A 21,188-nucleotide genomic window follows, 5' to 3' on the forward strand; every position below is an offset into this window, starting at 1 on the left:
TCTGTTGTACCCCCGCGTCAGGAAAGTTTCTGATAAGGATGAACCGGGTATCAAACTCGCGACACCTCTAAACATCATTTGGCGAGTATCTTATCCACCTGGACTACCGCGCCCATTGGAGGAATTAAACATTGCAGTTCTCTCAGTATAAGCCAGTTTATTTATTTTAATTAATATTACAATATTTTAGATACCTTGAGCCCGGACATCGTATTTGGATTTTTGGAAATTTCCGATTAAAAAAAAAATAAAACAAGAAAAAGCACAAATCTCGAGCCCAGCCTTAACAGTGCAACGCATTTTTCATCTGATTAACAGATAACGAAAATAAAAATAAAAACGCGGGTATAATAAATTAGAAGCGGTGCATAGCATAAAACCTCTAATCTGGATATATGTCACAACGAAAAGCGCGCTAATTGCCGAAACATTCATTATTGCAATGGAAAAGCCACCCCAATCCGCAGCAACGATCCCACTACTACTACTGGAGGTAGTAGTAGTAGTAGTACGTAGTGTTGGAAATCATCCGCTTGTCTCAATCAGTGGTTGCTGTTGACGTGACTGTGGGGTGGCTCTTCTCACGTAGTCCAAAAACCGAAAGCTGCCACTCACGAACATATTTCTCCCACCCATCCAAGTAAAAATATTAAAAAGAAAAGAAAGAAAATGAAGGCAGCCTTATAATAAAACAGCTACATAAAAGCCCTCTCTTTTCCTCTCTCTCACCATTTTCGTTTTTTTTTCTATGTATATTCTTATTATTTTTATTTTCCATTCCGCCAAAGGCGAAGAAGACGAATGGCGGACTGCACTCTATATTTAAGCGCCCTTCTCCCAGCTTCGCCCCTTCAGTTCAGTCGGGTATTAAAGAGGAAGTGGCAATTACGGGACCACATGAAAAATGACCTGACACTCGCAGGGCGCGCCTGATTAGAGGGCTGCGCGCCACGCCATCCATCACTCTAAGTGGCACCCACCCGAACACACCAACCTCTCCGTTTCTCTCTTGCTATATATATATGTATGTATATATGTACGTATGTTCGCACTCACACACACACACACTACTGTCTGGGAAAAAAATACATACACACACACACACACACACAGACGGGGAGCAAATAAAAAATTAAATATTAATAAATTTAAATTTAAATTTTTTTTCTTACTCTCTAGACAAGAAGAGGTCGTGCTTGAAGCTGGAAATCTGAGCACCATATGATATGGATCTGATATATTTTCTGTGTCCCCGAATGCGTTCAACTCCATTTTCCGTTTGTACACTGTCTGTACAAAAAATTTCCGGACAGAATTTCTATTGAGCGTGTTTTTTTTGGTTTTTTTTTGTATTGTATGTTGAACATAGAAAACGCTGAATGACATGAATTGTGATCAAGGCCTCCTCTAAATTTTTGTCACGTCGTTTTCATTCAAATTCATGTACAGTAAAACCCCCAGATGCGGTCACACCTCTCTTACGACAAAATAATTTCCTTTTTTTTTAAATTCCTTCAAATACTTCCTCTTTTACGGACGAATTGACGGTCTCCGCAAAAGAACTTTACCGTACTACTATAGAAGCCACAACAGGCATAGCTCAACGAGGCTGAAAAAAAAACCCCAAAAAAACAATGCCCTTAAAAATATGGATATCAAATAAAAATTTATAACTTCAACAACCCAAAATAAAAGCAATTTTCATGGAAAAAAAATCGTGGTTATTGATTTGTTATTTTATCCCCTTGAAAACTTTTGCTTCGCCACTTTTTTATATAAGCAGAGCAGAGACTGCGCAAAATTTGTTTGATAACGGGAATGTTTCGCATCGAAAACTTGATGCAAGCAAGACTGGTCTTAAGAATTTTGTAGCTCAGTGCGAAAAAAATTTGCGGCTTTTTAAAATTGTATGCCCCCCCGAAATAGGAGGCTCTAACCTAAAATCCTGATCATTGTCCTAATGCATTTCAAACAATTTATGCAGCATTCACTGGAAAATCAATGTAAGGGCATTATACTAAAAAATTATGAATCCCCCTCTAACTAATCATCTGACATGACAAAGGCCTCCGTCATAAATTTTCCTACTTCCTTGGGAGAGTGAGAGTTGTAAAGTTTATGAGCAAAATTAAAAATATATTTTTCTCTCTTTCTCCAGATCAGAAGAGATCGTGTTTGAAGCTGGGAATTTGAGCATCAATTGATTTGGATCCGATATATTTTCTGTCCCCCCAGATATGCTCAACTCGATTTTTCGTTTTATACCGTCTGTGAAAAAAATTGCCAGACAGTATTTTTTGTGAGCGTGGTTTTTTTCGTATTGTATGTTGGAAATAGATGGCGCTGGATGTTATGAATGTGGTCAAGACCTCAATCACTTTCTGTTATGTCGTTTTCATTCAAATACACAGTCCACAACAAGCAAATTCGAGCGGGTGGAAAAAAAAAATTCCCATAAAAACAATGGATGTCAAATAAAAATTTTTAAAAATTCAACAATCCAAAGAAATGAAATTTTCTTGAAAAAAATCGGTGTTATTAATTTGTTATTTTATCCTTTCAAAAACTTTTGCGTGGTCACGTTTTTTATAGGAGAGCAGAAAGAGGGCTTGCATTCAAATTTGTTTCTTAACGGGGTGTTTCACATCGAAAAATTGATGCAAGCAAGGCTGGTCTTGAGAATTTTGTGGCCCAGTGAGAAAAAAAATTTTCATCTTTTCAAAATTTGCTGTCATAATCACTTGCAGGACGAAGGTGGTTAATAAAGCATAAAACTCATATTTTCAACGTCACATATTGATAGAATTTCAACTTGAGGTTTCGTTAAGCACTAATACAAAACGTCTTCACACAATGCTGATTTAAACCAGTTTTAACTGCCCCTAATATTCAGCTGTCTGGTGCGACTACAGCCTTTCTACCAGCCCTAGATAAAAGTAGCCTATGTAGATGAGATTGTGTATATTTCACATGGCTATTTTTTGAGTGATATTGATACTTCAAAGAAGGCCAAGAACAGTTGGACCAAGGGAACTTCGTCCGTATTCCTGGTGAAATGTAAAAAGTTTCATGGTGAAAACGTTGAACCAGCGAGCGGTAATTTCAGCAATTCGCTTTGATCACTAAATGGATTACTGAGAAGTTAGGTGTCAGTGATAACTCATTGTATACAATTCAATTACTGATGTCCTCTGTAAAAAAACGAGAAGCTAAAATTTCCGCCTGAAAATCGGACAATTTCTCGTCAAACATAAGGTGACAGTGACAAGGGATGCACTGCTAATCACCAGAGTTGTTAACTGTACAAATTTTGTTCCCAAAAACGATAATGTAAATTGAAGGGTAGAGATTGATGTTTGTTCTAGACCTACAGAACAGAAATCGCATTACATACTGTGCTTCAGAAAATGAGCTTTAAAACACGTTCTAAAACGTGTATGGCCAGAGAAAGGTTCTACGCGGAAGACCAATAATGAGTAATCACATTCTTTCAAAAAAAGTTTTACGGCTCCAGTCCGATAAGCGACACACGAAGCCTACTTCTCCCGTTAGTGCTGATAAACTATTTGGTACTAATTTACGAGAATTATTTACACTATGTCCCTCTTGAAAAATAATGCAATGTCATGACATGCTCCTGCATCTTGAATCAATATTGCTTCGTGTACAATATCGAGCATTACAACGACGAATGTATAATTGTATCACTAGAAATGGCCTGTGTGACTATTATTACTAATATTTTTTATGTCTCCGGACACAAAAGAAATATGTAAAAACCATCACGTGCTCATAGAAATAAAACGGAAACGAAATATACATTTTTCTGTTGGATAAAAGAAGAAAGCTTATATAATATATACGTTATCGAAATCGCCGCCATAACTGATGTATGCAGAGTTGTGTGATCTCCGTGGGGGAACTCGTTCGGTGAATAAAACTGTCAAATTATGAAAATAGTCGAGTGATAAATCAGCCTGGTACCTCGCATCCGGGTTTGCTGATGTATAGGGCACGTCTCGAAACTGCATTCTGATTATCAACCAGATTGATTTCTGAATAATAACCTTATTATCTATCATCCCCCTTTTGCGTGAGTAATATTTCACGCTAAAATAAGATTTAGCGTTTGTTCGAATATCACGCGTTAAATCATTTTGAAAGATTTTTGGTGCAATTGTTGAAACGCGAATGAATCCGCATTGATAATTCCGACATTTGGATTCGACGAAACATTTATAAAGCAATTCTTATCACAATGATCCTTATGTTCCGATCTGAACAATCAAAATGACTATACCAATGTTGTTTTGCTGAAGAAATATTCATACGCATGGAAAAAATTCCGTTTTCAAATTTAATCGTTAAGGGTTTTTCCCGCAAGTATTCTCTCGACACTTTACGTAATTACAGTATTTAAAATGTTTTATAGTACATCTCTAATAAAACGCATATCCTCGAAACATAAATAACTTGTAATTAGCATAATCGTTCTATGATTTGGCAGCAAAATCACCATGGTAGTATTTAGGTGAATAATAAAGTATCAGAGTATAATAAAAGGTGATTTTTCACCATGCTCATGAAAAATTGACTTAGCTGAAATCGTTGAAAGTATCGTAGAATCAGTCAATTATATCGGCATATCCCCCCACTACTGCACGAAACAATATTAACCGTCTTATATATCAATGACATTTATCGAAGTATACGAACTTGAATTTAGTGATTGGTATCTTTCTGTGTGCAAAATAAAAGGCAGCCATTTTTCATCAGAATCAATCGTCGCTCGAGGCATAAAAGAAAAAGAACACGCGCTAAGTAATTTTATGCGCAACCCCCCCCCCTTTTTTTTTCTTGACATGAAGTAACAAACGAAACGCTTCAAAAACATTGATGGTATCTCCGATTTAATGATACATACAAATAAAAATAACGTAGCATTGAAAGAAGAATAGAGGAAGGAAAATGCTGGCGAGGGTAGCCTTGATCCGCATGGTCATTATTTTTAACTGCCGTAATAAATTATGTTTTACACCTGGTTTATTGCCGAACCTCATTGTAATTCAACGGCAGTACGACGTCTGTTATTAGAGAGCAATAGATTTTGCGGCACATCTATATTACTTGCGGTCAGCTATTATGATTAATAGCTTCAGCGGGGCAGGATGGTACTTATTTTGAGCGAGGATTGAATTCTACACGTTATCGGTTCCGTCTACCTATAATGATGGCATCAGTGGGTGCCACCTAGGAAATAAGTGTGCTCAGCCAGGGCGGCAAATGACGCTCAAATCGCTGTGCCATTACTAAACCGTGTGCTACGCTCAAATCGACATACACACATTCGCTCGCTCACACCCTGTCATTTTCGATGAAAACATGCTGCATGTTGGCTGTGTAATAAGAATTACATCTGAGATTGTCTCGTTTCGATCGAATCTGCACGAAAACAACTTGATTTATTAGCTTAACTACCTCTGAAAAAATTGTATGCGCCAGTTCGATGCCGAGGGAAAATCTGATTAATGCGTATTCAGAAAAATTCTCGTATACATACATCATTAGGTCCACTACATAGTCTCAAATTTTCGAACGCTTATGAAAATGTATGTCAGGAAATTCTACAGTTTTTTCTAAAATTAAGACATGAAAAATAGTTATTCAGCTGTGATAGTGGCACCTACGTAACATAAAATGTGTGGAACACGTATACAAATTTATATTCAGTCGGGGTTTTGTTTTAAAGCCCTGATAAAAAAAATTTTAATTGGGAAAGTTTGCGATTAACCGGTTCTTGCGCCAAAAAACCAAAACTAAATTAAATCAAGCAAATCTCTCTATTGTACTGAAAGTAGTTTAACCCATGAAATTCGAATAAAAATTCACCCAGATATCGGTGATTGATATACATGATAGTAATCTTAAAAGCCTTTCAGTTATTTAAGCACGTAAAAGATGACAAAAATGAAGAATTCCAACCACTGATATCTCGGCGAATTTTCATCCAAATATCACGGGGAAAATTTCCTCTTTTAGCACCATAAAAAGAAAAGCAAACTGAAAACTATAATTGACAATTTTTTTTCATTAAAGGAGCCGCATAAACATTTTTAGTTTTTATTTCTCTTAATTACTTTTTCACGAATTTGTCATTATCAAATCTGAATTTCCATTTTTATAAATCTTTTTTCCATATTTTATATTAAATTCAGAATCCAACGCAGAATTTTTCATTATTCTCAGACACTCTCGGGAAGTACTCAATATTCATATATCAACTAAAGATACCAAAAAATTTTCGTAGTTATTGCGGTCAGTGTTCTTTGTTCCAAGTAAAAAATCCAAATTGCAAATCATTTGACCAATAATATAAAGGGTTCTTGAATTCCTGGGACAAATTTTAAGAGGTTATATAAAAGGCATTTTTGGTCATAGAATGTGTGTTCGAATCACTATAGCAAAAGAAGGTAGAGGCTGTTTTTAGAGAGTGCTCAACAGTACTTCAACAAAAGCAAATATAATATTTTTCTGACGGATTTGTTACAATAAGTACAATCGACCATTCGAGGGTGCAGGGTATTGTAATGTAGTAGGCCTTCTCATGGTGCAACCTGGGTAACGTAAATTATAACACAAGTCATTATACCGCTTGATCATTGTTTGGCGCTGCATAATCTTGATTGTCCTCGCACCAATAAAAAACTCCAATCCAATCCCAAGGTACATATGCACCCTCGTACGGTTGATAGCACATATTGCAGCAAATCCGTCGAAAAATATGACAATTGTTTTTTGTGAAGTGCTGTTGAGCACTCTCTAAAAGCACTTTCTACACCAGTGATTCCCAACGTGGGAGTTAACGCCCTCTTGGGGGGGATGGAATGTTCAAGGGGGGCGGTAGAAGCTACGGGTATAACATAGGATCCTATGGGTTAGATTGCATTCGGGGGCGATGGGAGAAAAAAATTTCTGAAGAAGAGGGCGATGGGACAAAAAAGGTTGGGAGACTATGGTGTAGAGTCTACACCATATTCTCCCAAAATTTTTTGTTCCATCGCCCCCTTCATCAGAAATTTTTTCCTCTCATGGCCCCCCAACTCACGTAAACCCATAGGATCCTATGTTAAATCAGTAGGTTCTATCGCCCCCTTGGACCATTCCATCGCCCACCAGGGGGCGATATTGCCCACTTTGGGAAACACTGCTCTACACCTTTGGTATTGCGATTCGACCGCACATTCTATGATAAAAATGCTTGTTTAGGTGTCTTAGTTAGTAAGTTTGTGCCATGAATTTGGAATCACCCTGTATATTTTTTACAGATTTGTTTTTTTTTATCTTATAAATTTATTTACAATTTTTGTTAATTGCATTTTTAATTTGGGTTGCTATATTTTTGAAATATATGACATCCATATTTTTTTATGGGTATCTTTTCTCAGCCACCTCGTTGGGCATTTTGCCTGTTGTGGCGTTGTATTTGTATTTGTATTTTTTGACCACAAGTAGTTAATATTTTTCATCTAAAAGTACCTATTGTAGATGCATCTGTCCTTATGAAATATCTTAATAGGAGTGATACTTGACCAGAACGTACGTGTCGGGAAAACACGTTTTCTCTTTTCTCAATTCTGTCGGAAATACCTCGATAATAAATACGGGTATAAGTTATTCGAGATAAAAAGAGAAAGAGCATAAAAAAAGAGCTTTTCTTCGTGTGTCCATAATTTATTCGAAAATAGCACGCCTTATCTGAAATATTACGCCTAGCATACGTGAGTACGACGTGTCGGGCCATTTCCGTGGGTTGTTACGGAAGATGAATGTAGAAACCTGTCTCCGGACATACAATGATGCAACAACTCTCCATGTAAATAATTGTCGTCTGAGGATTTTATTCGCGAGTTGTTCGGCCCGATGTTATCATCAGAATATTCTTTTCGCTGTCAGGCCTCTAAAAGAAATGTCGCCGTAAAATAAATTGCCCACCCTCCTTTCTAAAAAGTTCCTAAATATCTGCCGGGGATAGAATAAAAGTATTGATTAATCATTACGTCCATAAAGGTAAATGATGTTGTGAAAATGGTGAATGCTATTCTCACCTGACTTAATCACCATCATATTAATGATGTACGACGAACGTTGGTCCCCGATTTTAAAAACACGGTCATGTTTTTGTAATGCGCGTCAGAATTTTGCTGATGGTTATCTGGAGACGGGTTGCGCGATTTTGAAAAGGGTTTGCCACTAAATCATATTTCTTGTATGTGAATGAACTTTTTAATGAATTACGTTTAGATTTATGCGATTATGACAAAAATATAATTACTCGCGTATCTAAAATAAATCTTCGGAGCTCATGCATGTATGTATAAACCCCTAATGTTGCAAAAAACACATTTATATTCGAGAAGATCCTGTATGGACATTTCAAAACTTTATGGTGGAAACTAATGAGTTTTACGAGATTTTTCAGGATAGTGAATGACTCAAATTCCTTTCTGATCTGATTGAAAATCTATCTAGATTGCGCAATCGTATGATTTACCTCTATCCTAAGATTTGCACTAAGCTTTACCACTGCCTATCGTTACTCTCTCGTGAATTTTCGATATTATTTTTTCCTCGATCTCGTACTCGAATTGATAAAATATTTTTATTCGAAGTATAAGCATTCTGTATTTCTAAATATAACTTATGTTTTGTGCAGTGTTCAGTGACATTATGTCTGTGGTGGTATTCAGTGTCCCGTGCTTATTTATTTAGTGAAGCTTCGACCATCCAATAAGGAAAGCGTTCTGTTCATACCGTCACAGTTTAATTAATTTCATCACCGCAATCTGCGAAATTATAGGCTTCTCGCTAAATATCTCTTACTGGTGCCCCGCTCATGCTCAACCGGTTTAAAGGCATTCTGTGTTTCATATTTACCCTCCTAATTAGCACTCTGCCTGTTAATTATGGGCAATTAATTTGTCCCGCTCCCTCTTGTCGATAATCGGGCAGGAGAGAACAGTGCGCTGCAGTTACAGCAGCAGCAGCTTCTAGCCTCCGGAAGGATTCTAGCCAGCAACGGATCCCCAATTTTCCGGTCTGGAATGAGTTTCGGATTCTGGTGGTTAGGGGGAAAGATGATGATGACACATACCCACACACGATTGCGTTGGCATGTTCCGGACGCTGCTCCTAATGATTTGTGTTCACGAGTACCTCCTGAAACCGCTGACAAAGCCTTTCGAATGGCCTTTGAAAGTCCACATAATCATTTCAAATGCTTTCCTTTTTCATCGCTTGCAGCTATTGCACAAACATTCCACAGCCCATTTTTACTCCTATGTACATATTACATATACAGGGTGTTTCACGAAGAGTATCTAAAGGGTAGAAACAATTCTACCACTAACACTAAAACAAAATTATAAAAAATAATCAGCCAGAAAAGAGAAATTTAACTGTGGTAGTTTTTTTTTATAAGAAGGTGATCATCCCAAATATTCCCAAGCGATATTTATGATCTGCCCAGGAAAATTGTTAGTGTTAATAGACATTCATGCCAAAACAGGGACTCGAACCCAGACCTGCACAGTCAGAGGCTAGCTCTTCAACACAGTGTTTCTGAAAGTGTCCGTCGCGGTTCCTAGAGACACCGTGACGAGCTGGAAATATTAATTTATGTGCCTAATTATGTTTTGAAGTGGTTCTTTTATTAATGCACAATATCTACTAAATTAATCTGGGTTGCCACAGATGTATCATAAATTAGGTGAGGAAGCCGCGAGTGACAAAAGTTTGAGTACAACTGCCCTAACCACTCGACTGTCAGAAGGCAAATTCTGTAAAAAGCTAATTTAAAAAAATTCAGTGAAATATAAAATTTAAAACTATTTTGCACCTACGATTCAAGAAAGTGTCAATTAATAAAATATATGCGTCTATTACACTGAAAGAATCTTATTTATTAACAATTGAATAAAAATTTGCTAAAATATCAGATTGAAATTCTTTATTTTCACTATTTTTTAAGTACTTTACTGACCTAAGACCAAGTCTCGAAAGTCTCATGATGCAAAAAGCAACAAAAATGAAGAATTTTTCAGTCATCGATATCCAACGAAATTTCATTCACGGAGTAAATTTCTTTTGATAAATGGAGAGGTGCAAATTCTACTAATTGACATTTGAGAAATCGTATGAAATTTTTTATTTAATCAGCTCCAAATGAAGTTCAGATTGCTATAACAATCTTTTAATTTATTTTTGATTAAGTACCTCATTGTAACTTTTTGAGTTACGGAGATCACGCACTATTTAACAAAAGTATTGACTAATATCAAATTTTATCAGGAAATATTTCGCAGATGCGGCGTTTTTCGCTATTTTCAGATATTATTAAACAATGCTTTTCTGAAATGAGGTGTTTCTTAAAGAAATTACGCTAACTAAAATTTTTAACCAAAACAGCTTTAGATAAAAACACCTGAAAAAGCTATCCCGACGAACACGTAGAATAATGACAAAATTTAGACGAAACCAAAGACAATCAGTAAAGTTTATTATGAAGACGATGTGAGGATAGAACAGACAGTATAGTATAACTTTCGATACACTCTTAACCGAGGCTATTATAGCCAATCGTCAACTATGCAAACATTATATCCTATCAATTTTTCCTAAGCTGTTTATATTAGGATTAGTGCTCTCAGAGGTTGTGAATCTCATGTTAATACTTTGGCAGTTGCGTCTTATTCTAAGCAAAAAATGAAAAAGACGCCTCGTTTCTCGCTCTTTTTCGCTTCTTAATCCAAAAATGTATTTATGCGTGACATGATTTATTAACCGCGATGCATGATGTGTATGTACAGTAGGAAAAAATAAAGGTGTGTGGATGATGAATGAAATGTATTATTTATCGACGTTTCGCTCCTCCTAACATGTTCTACGGGAGGGGGGATGATAAAAAAATAGGAGGCAAGATTGCTGCAAACGTGAAAATTATAAGCTCATTTCTCATGTGTATGTGGCGATCATTTTTCATTTTGTGGGAAACACCTGGTCACTCGGGGTATAATCCTTAATTCAAAGATCTTTATATAACGGAGCGAAAGCAATACATGCCACACTCTACAATCTCGAACATTTCCTGGGTGTTTGGGAGACGTCGGGGAACACAATGGCCTCCTGCTATGAATAGATAGATGAAACCGTGTAACGTGGCACTATTAAAAAACGACACGAACTATAATAGATAGTAAGCAGCTCCGTGCATTCGGATATGATTCTTATCTCCTCCCTCTTGAATGCAGATGTGGTGGCTATTGCTGCTTTCTTTTGCTGGGGAGAGGAGAAAAAATCCAACAAGAATTCTCTAAGAAGGTGAGGCAGATTGCTGTATAAGGTATAAAAATATTTGGTTCGTCGAAGCCTATGCTACATTAGGCGATCATTCGCGATATAGATGCTGTTTAATCTCCAAAGACTGACTTCAGAGAAAACCCTCAAGCAGTTTCGAGGATACATCGATTTGAAGTCCCATAGTTAGAGGCGCAAATAATATAATAGTAATTGCAAAAATCCAGCATACGTGTAATATTTTGCATTCGGAAATGAATTTTGCAGATGAATTTAGAGACTAATATTTTTGTTCTGTATACATCGATTTTTTTCAATTAACCCATTTTTCACTGACGTTGCAGTTACGCAACGTTTGTTAAAATTTTTTTAATATATTTTCATATAAATTTTTGTATAAAACGCAAACATTTTTTGAAATTAAAAGATCTAACGAGTCCATAGTATTTTTAAGATTTGTTTGCAAAGAAATTTCATTTTTTATGACTTTTCAAAAATGAAATTTTCGGAAATTTTATCTTAATTTTCGATCTAGAAATTTCCATAACCATGAACAGAATACAGATTTTTTTTTTTGAAAATAGAAAAAATATTTTTTTGTCACATGGTTACCTGAAATCATAACTACTTATACTATTTTAACTAAATGAAGTTAATTAGTTTATATTAACTAAAAAGTTAATTAATTGGCAATTTGTATTTATTACAAAGAAAGACATGGTAAATTATTACGAAGTTTTTTCAAACTTCTCAAATATGTTATTTAAGTAATCAGTTACCATGTATAAAAAAGATGTGTAATATCATGAAAAATTGGGAAACTTGTCAAAAATGGGTCAAGATGCTTCCAAAAATCGTTACTGGTGTAGGCAGCTCAGAACACCAGAACTTTGATTATTGACACCTCACAGCACTCTGCCAAAAATATTTCATAGCGATAAGGTATGTAGCGAGAATACGGCATAGTATTCAGTATCCTAGGATGATGTCACTCTCCGCTATCCATACGAAGGTTTTTAACAGCTGGCTGACGCGAAGATATATTCCTTGGATCTCGTTCAGTGGACACGAGCTCCACGGAAAGATTGAGATATTCGTTGCCATTTTAGTCTAGTGGTCTAGGGCGCTCCCCCGGCAAGAGAGAGGACGTGGGTTCGATTATCCCGCAAGTGCAGTACAATTTTCTCTCTTGCGTAAATATGCCTTCGCATCAGCCAGCTGTTAAAAACCTTCGTATAGTATTTAATATCATGTAACAATATAAGGCTGGCATTACACTATAAAAGTCCTTTTATAAAATTTGAAAAATTCAATCAGTAAGCTTATCGGTTACATTCGAGCAAATACAACAGATTAGCTTATTCGTTGCATTTGTAAGTTTTATAAAAAATTTATAAAACTTTTATAGTGTAAGTCCCTACCTAAGGCTGGGATAATACTATAAAGGTTTTATGATAGTTGTTTTATAAAACTTGAAAAATGCATCCAATATCGGTTGCGATTATAATGCAATAACGATGCTCTTATTAGTTGCAATTTTCAAGTTTTATAAATGAACTTTTATGAAACTTTTATAGCGTAATCCCGGCCTCGGGATTACACTATAAAAGTTTTAGGAGAGTTCTTTCATAAAACACACATGAAAAATGCAACCAATAATCTTATCTTGTACGTTCGCTCTAATGTAACCGATAATGTTATTGGTTGCATTTTTTAAGCTTTATAAAGAACTATTATAAAACTTTTATAGTGTAATTCCGGGCTTACCCACGTTAATCGTGTTAAAAATTGGCTGAACGGGACGGCAGTATCCCGCCAATGATATGTCTACGCTATAAGATCTATCCAGTGATGCAGGAAAGATGCGGCTTTACCTGTCTACATAGAAAGACAGGCGTAAAATATGGGCCCACTCTAGGTAGGGGGCCCATTTTGTTAAAGAGAGACTTCTGGTCTCCAGTAGAGCGTACAAGACGAATGACTAGTTGCATAGAAATTCTGGTAACCGCCCGGTAGGGAAGGTGGTTCGTAGTTGTTAGCTTGCAAATGCTAGCCTGCGGAATATGGAAGGGGGTTTCCTTTTGCTTTGGGTGTTGCCCTGAAATGGACCCCCGCAGGTCTATTCGTCCGCCGATCTTTCGGGGATAATATTCATAGAAAATATCTGCTCCAATCCACCGGGCTACTTTTTAACTTGCGTCTTTCAGTCGAATTGTGCGTGTTTTTCCGTACAATGTGTCAAAACCTCAAGAGATTCACCAATGATTTGTAGTATTTTCGTAACGTCAAAAAATGCTTTTGTATATAATCTAGTCGAGTTATCACACACAAAGCATTGTGAGTAGTTTCTAAAAATGATTTGATTGTATTCAATTCAAGGACAATATGTTTTCATTAATTTCATAAATATATTTTGTTAAACAAATATTTATTAAACAAGAAAAACTTTCCGAAGAGCCAATCTTTACCAATTTATCAATTTACCAAATTATCAATGAGTCATCTGTGAGCAAATACTAAACCAGTGGTCCTAAAAGTGTGCGGTACCACCCTTTGCCAAGCGCATCGCGATGAGCTGGTGATATTCATATCTCTTTCCGATCCGAGCATTAATTTTTTTAGAATTTTCAAAATGTTTCTGCATTTTTGATAATAAAAAAAATACATTAAAACATAAATATCCGCAAATCTTTATTTTTTCAATTTTTTTTTTCGAATTTTCGATTTTTTTCTTTTGTGGAAAAATATTTCATTTCGTTCTAATTTTTTTCAGCCAAGATCATGCAGGATATATTCATCTCCCCACACAATTTTTTCAAAAAATATTATTACCAAATTTCATGTAATGAATAAGTTTTCCCGGAGGCACTTTTTCCCCGAAGCCATCTTAAAAAAACCCTGAAAGTTCAAATTCAAGTACTGCCCTCTGATGAAATCCCCCAAAGTTTATACATCATATTTCTAACTCAAAACTTACATATTTCTTTAAAAGTGAGGTCTTTACTCCCTGAGGTCAAAAGAAAAAATTCTACAGTGAGGAAAAAGCAACCCACATATTTGTAACACAAGGGTCTGAAAGAGATATACATGTTCTGTACTTTGAAGTTGTTCTTTGTTAAACTATTCTGTGAAGCCGTGGAAGAACGTTTACCAGGACAAGGGAGCAGCGGGTGAAGAAAATTTGAGAACCACTGCCTCAAACTATAGGCTACCGATTCATTTTACTTCTAAAAATGCTGCAATATTACTGTGCTGTAATGGTTATGCAAAAATGTGAATTTTATCTAAATTTAACTCTAGTCTTTCGAATGAACGATCAAAAGTGGAATATGCTCGCACAAAAAGTAACCAAGTAAAACTCATACTGACAGAATTATGTTCAATATATAAGCTTGTCTATAAACCTGTAAATATCTGGAAGAAATGTAGGATCCTCCCTTTATTTATCTAAGTTCGGAGCAGCTGCCGCTCAGTTGGAGTAAAATCTGAGTTGTTGGGGTTTGAAACCCCTGCTGTTGCTCCTTGGGTGTGCAAGGGATACCTGCCCCCTAACTAGCCAACTGGAGGGATAACAAATACCGCCTCTTCTTTAAGGTGTCATACCACTGTGAAATTTCATACGCAGCTTGACAGACTCTGTGAGGGGTAGACATTCTAACATCGTCCGAATGACATGACGGTACGATAACGATGCAAAGAAAGTAGCTACAGTATAACAAAATCGAATTTCATACTATTTGAATTCCTTTTACATTAGAATGAATGGGGTTTTCTTTTCTTTATAGGGCTAACCAGAGAAGAGATATGTCATCTATGATGATGAGAGTTGAATGTAATGGAAAGGCAGAAGTCGAACAGAAATAAAAGAAAAAAACGTTTACGAACCAGCTCAAGGACGTCGTTGTAGAATTGTAGAATGACACAAAAGGACATGCGACGCTTTTGAAAGTTCAGTGAATCTAATACTAACAAGAGACGTTGTTTCGAAACGTTTGTTGCTACAAAAGTTTTGTTGCTACTGTACTTCACATTGCGAATATCAGTAAACAATGTTCAGAAGTTGCCTCAGAAATTTTTCAATTACATTTATTTAGTTATATTAACTTTAAAACAACAAAAGTATATTTGTGCTGTTACTACAGTAAAACCACGCTACAACGATCTTGTTTCAAATCTTGTATGGAATTTACTTATAGTCTGATTACTTATAGTCTATTGTCTCGATACAACGATATCCTTTACTATGATAATCTCTTTTATAACGATATTTTTTGAGACTGACACAGCGGTATTCTTTCATGTTTTACTCAAAATTGTCTTGAATATAATTTTAATTTCGTCACTTGTTTTCGATCCTCCCCTAGGGCATCATTAATACCCTGACTTACATCTCTTCGACTTATGTCACCTCACATTTACGTCGGTGTTTTTAATTGGAGCATTTTGATGCATTCATTGTTTTTTAATTGGACGCATTTTTTGAGCAAATCTTGAAGACTTTTGACATCACCTTTTGTAGAGAAATGTTTCCCTGATGGAATTACATAGAAAAAGACGAATAGATAAGAAAAAATTAAATAAAATCTGCAAATTTATCTCTCATTTCCTTCTGATTGGGAGGGAGAACTTTTCCATTGGAAAGTTTTCCGCGACGTCGTTGGTGTTACAACGAATTACTGACATGAGTAGGGTATCACTGAATTTAGCCCCACAAGATCACTGAAAGTGTTGATGATGTTAAAGGTATTGTTACTTCCTGTGTGACACACAAAAATGTTATGAAATGAACTCCTTTTCACAGGAACAAAGCATCAAACTTAATTTTTTCAATCAACAAATCAATAATAATTTTTTCAATCAACTGATCAATAATAATATTTTGTGATGAAAAATACTAAACATCACATTTTCTGGGGTACTAACAACATCAATTTAAAAAACAAAAGCATAAATTTCCATTACGTGGTAATAATGTTGCTTTTCGATAAAACGATAATCCCTCTACAACGATATTTCATTGGTCAACAGATTATCGTTATATCGAGTTTTCACTGAGTAAGACATTTTTCACGAAGACATATCTTACAGTGAAAATATTCTACCAATATTATATAGTTTTTGTTCGAACCGGCAAACACGCGAAATAGAAATAATAGAAATTAAATACATTATGATTCTTTGAACCGGTTTCGATGCCTAAATTCCAGAAAGGATTTTGTGAGAAGAACGAGAACCTTCGCGCGCGAAATACGGGCCATGTAAAAGAAAATAAATAAAGACGATGAAACGGGAGGAATAAAAAATACGTACGCGTAGCTAAGAAATTTATCACCGGCCCTCGACCCCTTGAATGCGTAGACGCGTATACATGCGTACGCGCATGTTTTGTACCTCGAATCCCATAAAAATTCTAGCCAGGTGGTCTTAAAGTGTCGTTACTGTTGCAATGAACCAAGGTAGAGGGAGCAGTCTGTAAATACCTCCGCTTCTTACTTCTCGTACGTATGCGTTCGCAAATAAATCGCTTATATTTTAGGGTCAACATAATTAGTGGAAGTCCCTGACTGAGTGAGACGGTCTTATTATGGCAATTTTTTTCCATTTATTTATTTTCTTATCGTGCAATAGTTTATCTTCTTCTTCGATGATATAATGCCGAAATATAAATTGTCTTTTTTGCGTATATTACAAAATGAAAGTTTTCGACACTGACAGAAACGGCTTTCTCCCTGCGGGATGTTGTTACGACCTCAAACGGCCAATAGCAATAAATTCCATTGAACATCTTTCTCTTTTTATCACTGTTATATACCGATATTTTCTGTGGGCATCAATCCTTTAATACAAAATAACTTATACATGTCTTTTAGATCTTTACTCGACTGGAAAGAAACTGGATCGTTTAGAAACAATTTTTTATTCTCCAAAGAAATTAAAATTGCTTCTACATTAACGGCTACTCTACGTCTACGGCTAAGAATAGGGGAACTGTTGTACTTTGACCATAGTAAACGGTGAAACACTTGAAATAGTTTTAATAGTATTCTAACAGATGTTTTTGGAGTGCGAAAGATTAAAAATACATAAATTCGTAACTGTTGTTTCAGCTATTTGTCTGTGACCTTGATACAGATTTTGCAAGTTAGCAAGTTTTAGTAATAAAATTGTGCGCTGATTTTTGCCGTGTTTCTTCTCAACATTGCAAGTTTAGTGAAAAATATTTATCAATTAAAATTTCTATGCAATCACTTGATAAACCATACAAAGTGCTGAATCATACGAAGCAAATTGTGAATAAAGTTATTAATATTTTTCACACATGGTGGAACTTGGTGTACCTTGAAACAAGAAAAATTAAATGTGCAATTTATATGTTTTACATTTTAGTTTTATACTTCTCTCCTATAAAATCTTCAGCTGCCTTTGATTTCTTCTCTTCCATTCACATTTGGTTATCTCCTGGTCCGATTTGTTGAGAAAAACATTAAGTTTAGTCTGGTATGTGTTCAACAAAGAACTTTCACCAAGTGAATTTCCTTTGGAGAAGGGTGAGTAAATATTTTATTGTTCATCAGTGCCAGATATAGCAAATGTTGCCATCACGGATATTTAATCTCTAATGCAATCATCTAGCATCAAAGAAACTGGCAAAACTGAAGATTTAAAAACATTCTATTTTCCTTTCTAAAAGTATAATGAAGAATAATTGCACATTTCAAACACGTAAATACGTTTCCACCTCCATTATTGCGACTTTTGTGAATGTGTATTAATAATAATATTTGTGTCACTATTTTGGTACTTTTTATTCCAATATATGATTTATATTTTAAAAAAATATTAATTATGTTATTTTTCCAGTGATACTTGTATTTTTTTGTCTTTGGAATTTTACCCCGTTTCAAAGTACAACATTACATGTTTCAAAATAAAAGACCCAATGTTGTACCTTGAAACATTTTAGCCCGCTTTTAAATTCTCATTCCATGGCTATAATCGAACAGAAAGGTAATTTAAATATCACCCGATGTCTCACGCAGTATACAGATACTAAAAATGAATTGAGTAAAATTTTACGGTAAAGACTGCTATGGAAAAAAAAAGTTTGAAAAATAATGTTCCAAGGTATGTTTCCTCTACTTTATTTATGATTTAAGAGATGAGAGTTTTTCCGTATTTTATATTTCCCTCTTCGGTTTAAGTCTGTGCTAGCCTCGAGAAGCGCGATTTACAAATTATCATCATCGGTTCAAATAATGAAGATGTCTAGAATAACGGAATTATAATAAGTCATCAATCAACAGCAGCCCCATCATTTGATAAGAAACATCACACCGATATTACAGTAAAAGAAGAGAGGAAAAATGGAAGAAGAATGAGAAAAAAGGAAGTAGGAATAATACAATCTTATACCCGAAAATCCACCCAACTATTTTGGCGTTTTTCATCATCATATAAGCGTGACGTGATTTATACGCATTTTCTTTTATTGCGCCGTCACGCCGCATGATTCATGAGCTCGACTTTAAAATGATCACTGTCGACATTTAAAGAGCGGGGTCCCAAATTTTAAAAAATGAGATCGAGTCGCGGCTGCATAGAATCCAATGTAAAGTCTTTATTTGGATCCCTTTCTCCTCTCTTATTCCACACACATACACACGATTCATCTCTCTTCTACGCAGTCATAGAGTGGCACAGTTTTGATGGATGACTTATAAGGAGTTGTTTCTCTGAGGATTTTGCGTCACATTGGTTTCTCATAAGCAATGCTATGTGCTATAGCTGACTCTCTCTCTCTCTCTCTTCACGACCCTTCCATTTTTTTATTTTGCATAGTCACTTTTTTTTAGCTACCAACAAGAAAGAAAACTACATTTTTTTTATCTTTGAAGAAGCATGGTAAAGCCATCTAAGTATAGGCGTTGGAATTGTTATTTCGCGGATATTTGATTACAGAAAAAATATCCAAGGTTTTACCTCTAGAGCCCCGAGAACATTATTGCTAAACGGAATTCTACAGTTCATCGAACATTTTCTTTGACATATTAAGAGAAGAAACGGAAAATCAAAAACATCCGTCGCCAATTTATTTGGCCGATTCCGTCCGTTATTGTTTCTATTTGGAATCATTAAAATGACAGAACATAGAAACGTTTATTAAAACTGTAAATGATTCGTAAGAATTAAATATATACGATTTTCACTTCACTATGAGATTATTTGAATAGCATAATATTAAAACCTTTAAACACTGATCGTAATGTATATAGCCCAAATTCAGGATTTTTCAATACATGTAATCATTAAAAAGACATCAAAATATGGTTGAGAAATACATGAATCGCACCTTGGTGAAAATAAATTATTTTTGTGACAATAGGCTTAGACGCTTAGAGAATAGTGTTTAGGGCCATTCAAGTATTTCGTCAGCAGCGCTGGGGGGAGGGGGGGTTGGATTTGATGACTTTTGATGAAAAGGAGGAAGGGTTAATGATGCGTACGTCATCAACTACCCTTTATAGAAATATGGAATATTCTAAATAATATTTTTACTGGGTATGCCAAAAACGAGAAAAATCTTTCCCTAGTTCGTGGGTACCTGAACTAACATTCCCCCTATTGATAAGTCATCTATATATACCTTCTTCTCTAGTAGGCCTTTCGGACCTACTCACTCATCCTGTCTCACTTATGGGGAAGGGGTCGGCTAAAAACAAGTTTTGTGTCCACTCAGCTCCTTACATGCGTTGTCCTTGGGCACGACCTCCTATATAACCGGCCTTTGCGTAGCGTTGTGACGTCACTAGAAGTAGTGCTAAACCTCCGCCTCCTTAAGCCTAACGATCTGATCGGATACGGCGACGATATTTTTTGAAGTTTTTTTCTCCCTGAAGAATTTGAATCACGTAACCAGTCGGGAAATTTTCTTAAAAGACATCGATATTTTTTTCAACTATATACACAAACATTAATGACCCATTTAAAAAAATTCTTTTGCCCTTTCCTATTAGTTATGCACTGCACTATTCACTTTTTTTAAAATTAAACAATGATTTCATAGATATCTCTCATTGTAGAGAGAGAGAGTCATCTTAATTCCTTAATTTTTTTTCTATTTGAAAAAGAAAAAACCCAATCATTCTGTACAGTATTATTTCTATAAATATGAGACTTTTTTTTTTTAAAAATCGAGTGTTCCTAAAATTAAACCTTTGCAAAAATATCTTGAAACTTCTGATTTTTGAACTGATGAATGAGAAAAACAAAGCCTTGTATCTTTTTTACTCCTAAATATTATTTGATAGCAATAAAAGACACCATAATAATGTTAAATTGGAAAAGTTTATTTACATGTTTCAAAAAATATTGACACAACTTTATTTTACATGAATATAACATCCTTTCAGATGTAGGAAAAACAAATCTGTCCACACATGTAATAAATTGAAAAACACACATTTGATAAATGATTTCAATAACTTGATTTTTCAATGATTTTCAGTAATTTCAAATATATTTTGATTTCAAAAATACACAATTCTGATTTTAATATAAGTTGGTGGTTATGAGTAAACAGTGCAGTCAAAAATAAATATATTTTTTGTGATCATCTGTGGCGTGTACCAAGTAAGACACTATGGAACCCCGATAACTTGAAACCCAAAGACTATCGAAAAATAATTATGTTAACTTAAGCAGATGTCAAGTTAGCGAATTTTATTTCATTTTGCTTCAATTTTTAAAAACTTTTTATGTATGTAATATTGAACATACACACATAATTCTAGATATCATTCACAAATTCATAAAAAAATTTTCATATCTGCAATTTC

At 35.2% G+C, this 21,188-nt stretch overlaps 1 long non-coding RNA gene across 1 annotated transcript in view; it reads right to left on the minus strand.

The window, feature by feature from the left end:
* The window catches only part of LOC149080628 (uncharacterized), a 29,693-nt gene extending 12,986 nt beyond the window's left edge, over nucleotides 1–16,707 (minus strand). Inside the window, exon 1 of the long non-coding RNA XR_016193611.1 lies at nucleotides 16,663–16,707. This is a non-coding gene — a long non-coding RNA (uncharacterized LOC149080628). The remainder of the gene's footprint in view (nucleotides 1–16,662) is intronic.
* Nucleotides 16,708–21,188: the final 4,481 nt, after the last annotated feature.

Source organism: Pholcus phalangioides, unplaced genomic scaffold, assembly GCF_987345545.1.
Source record: "Pholcus phalangioides strain wild (caught in Gottingen) unplaced genomic scaffold, Ppha-v1.0 ptg000011l_1, whole genome shotgun sequence".
Lineage (NCBI taxonomy): Eukaryota > Metazoa > Arthropoda > Arachnida > Araneae > Pholcidae > Pholcus > Pholcus phalangioides.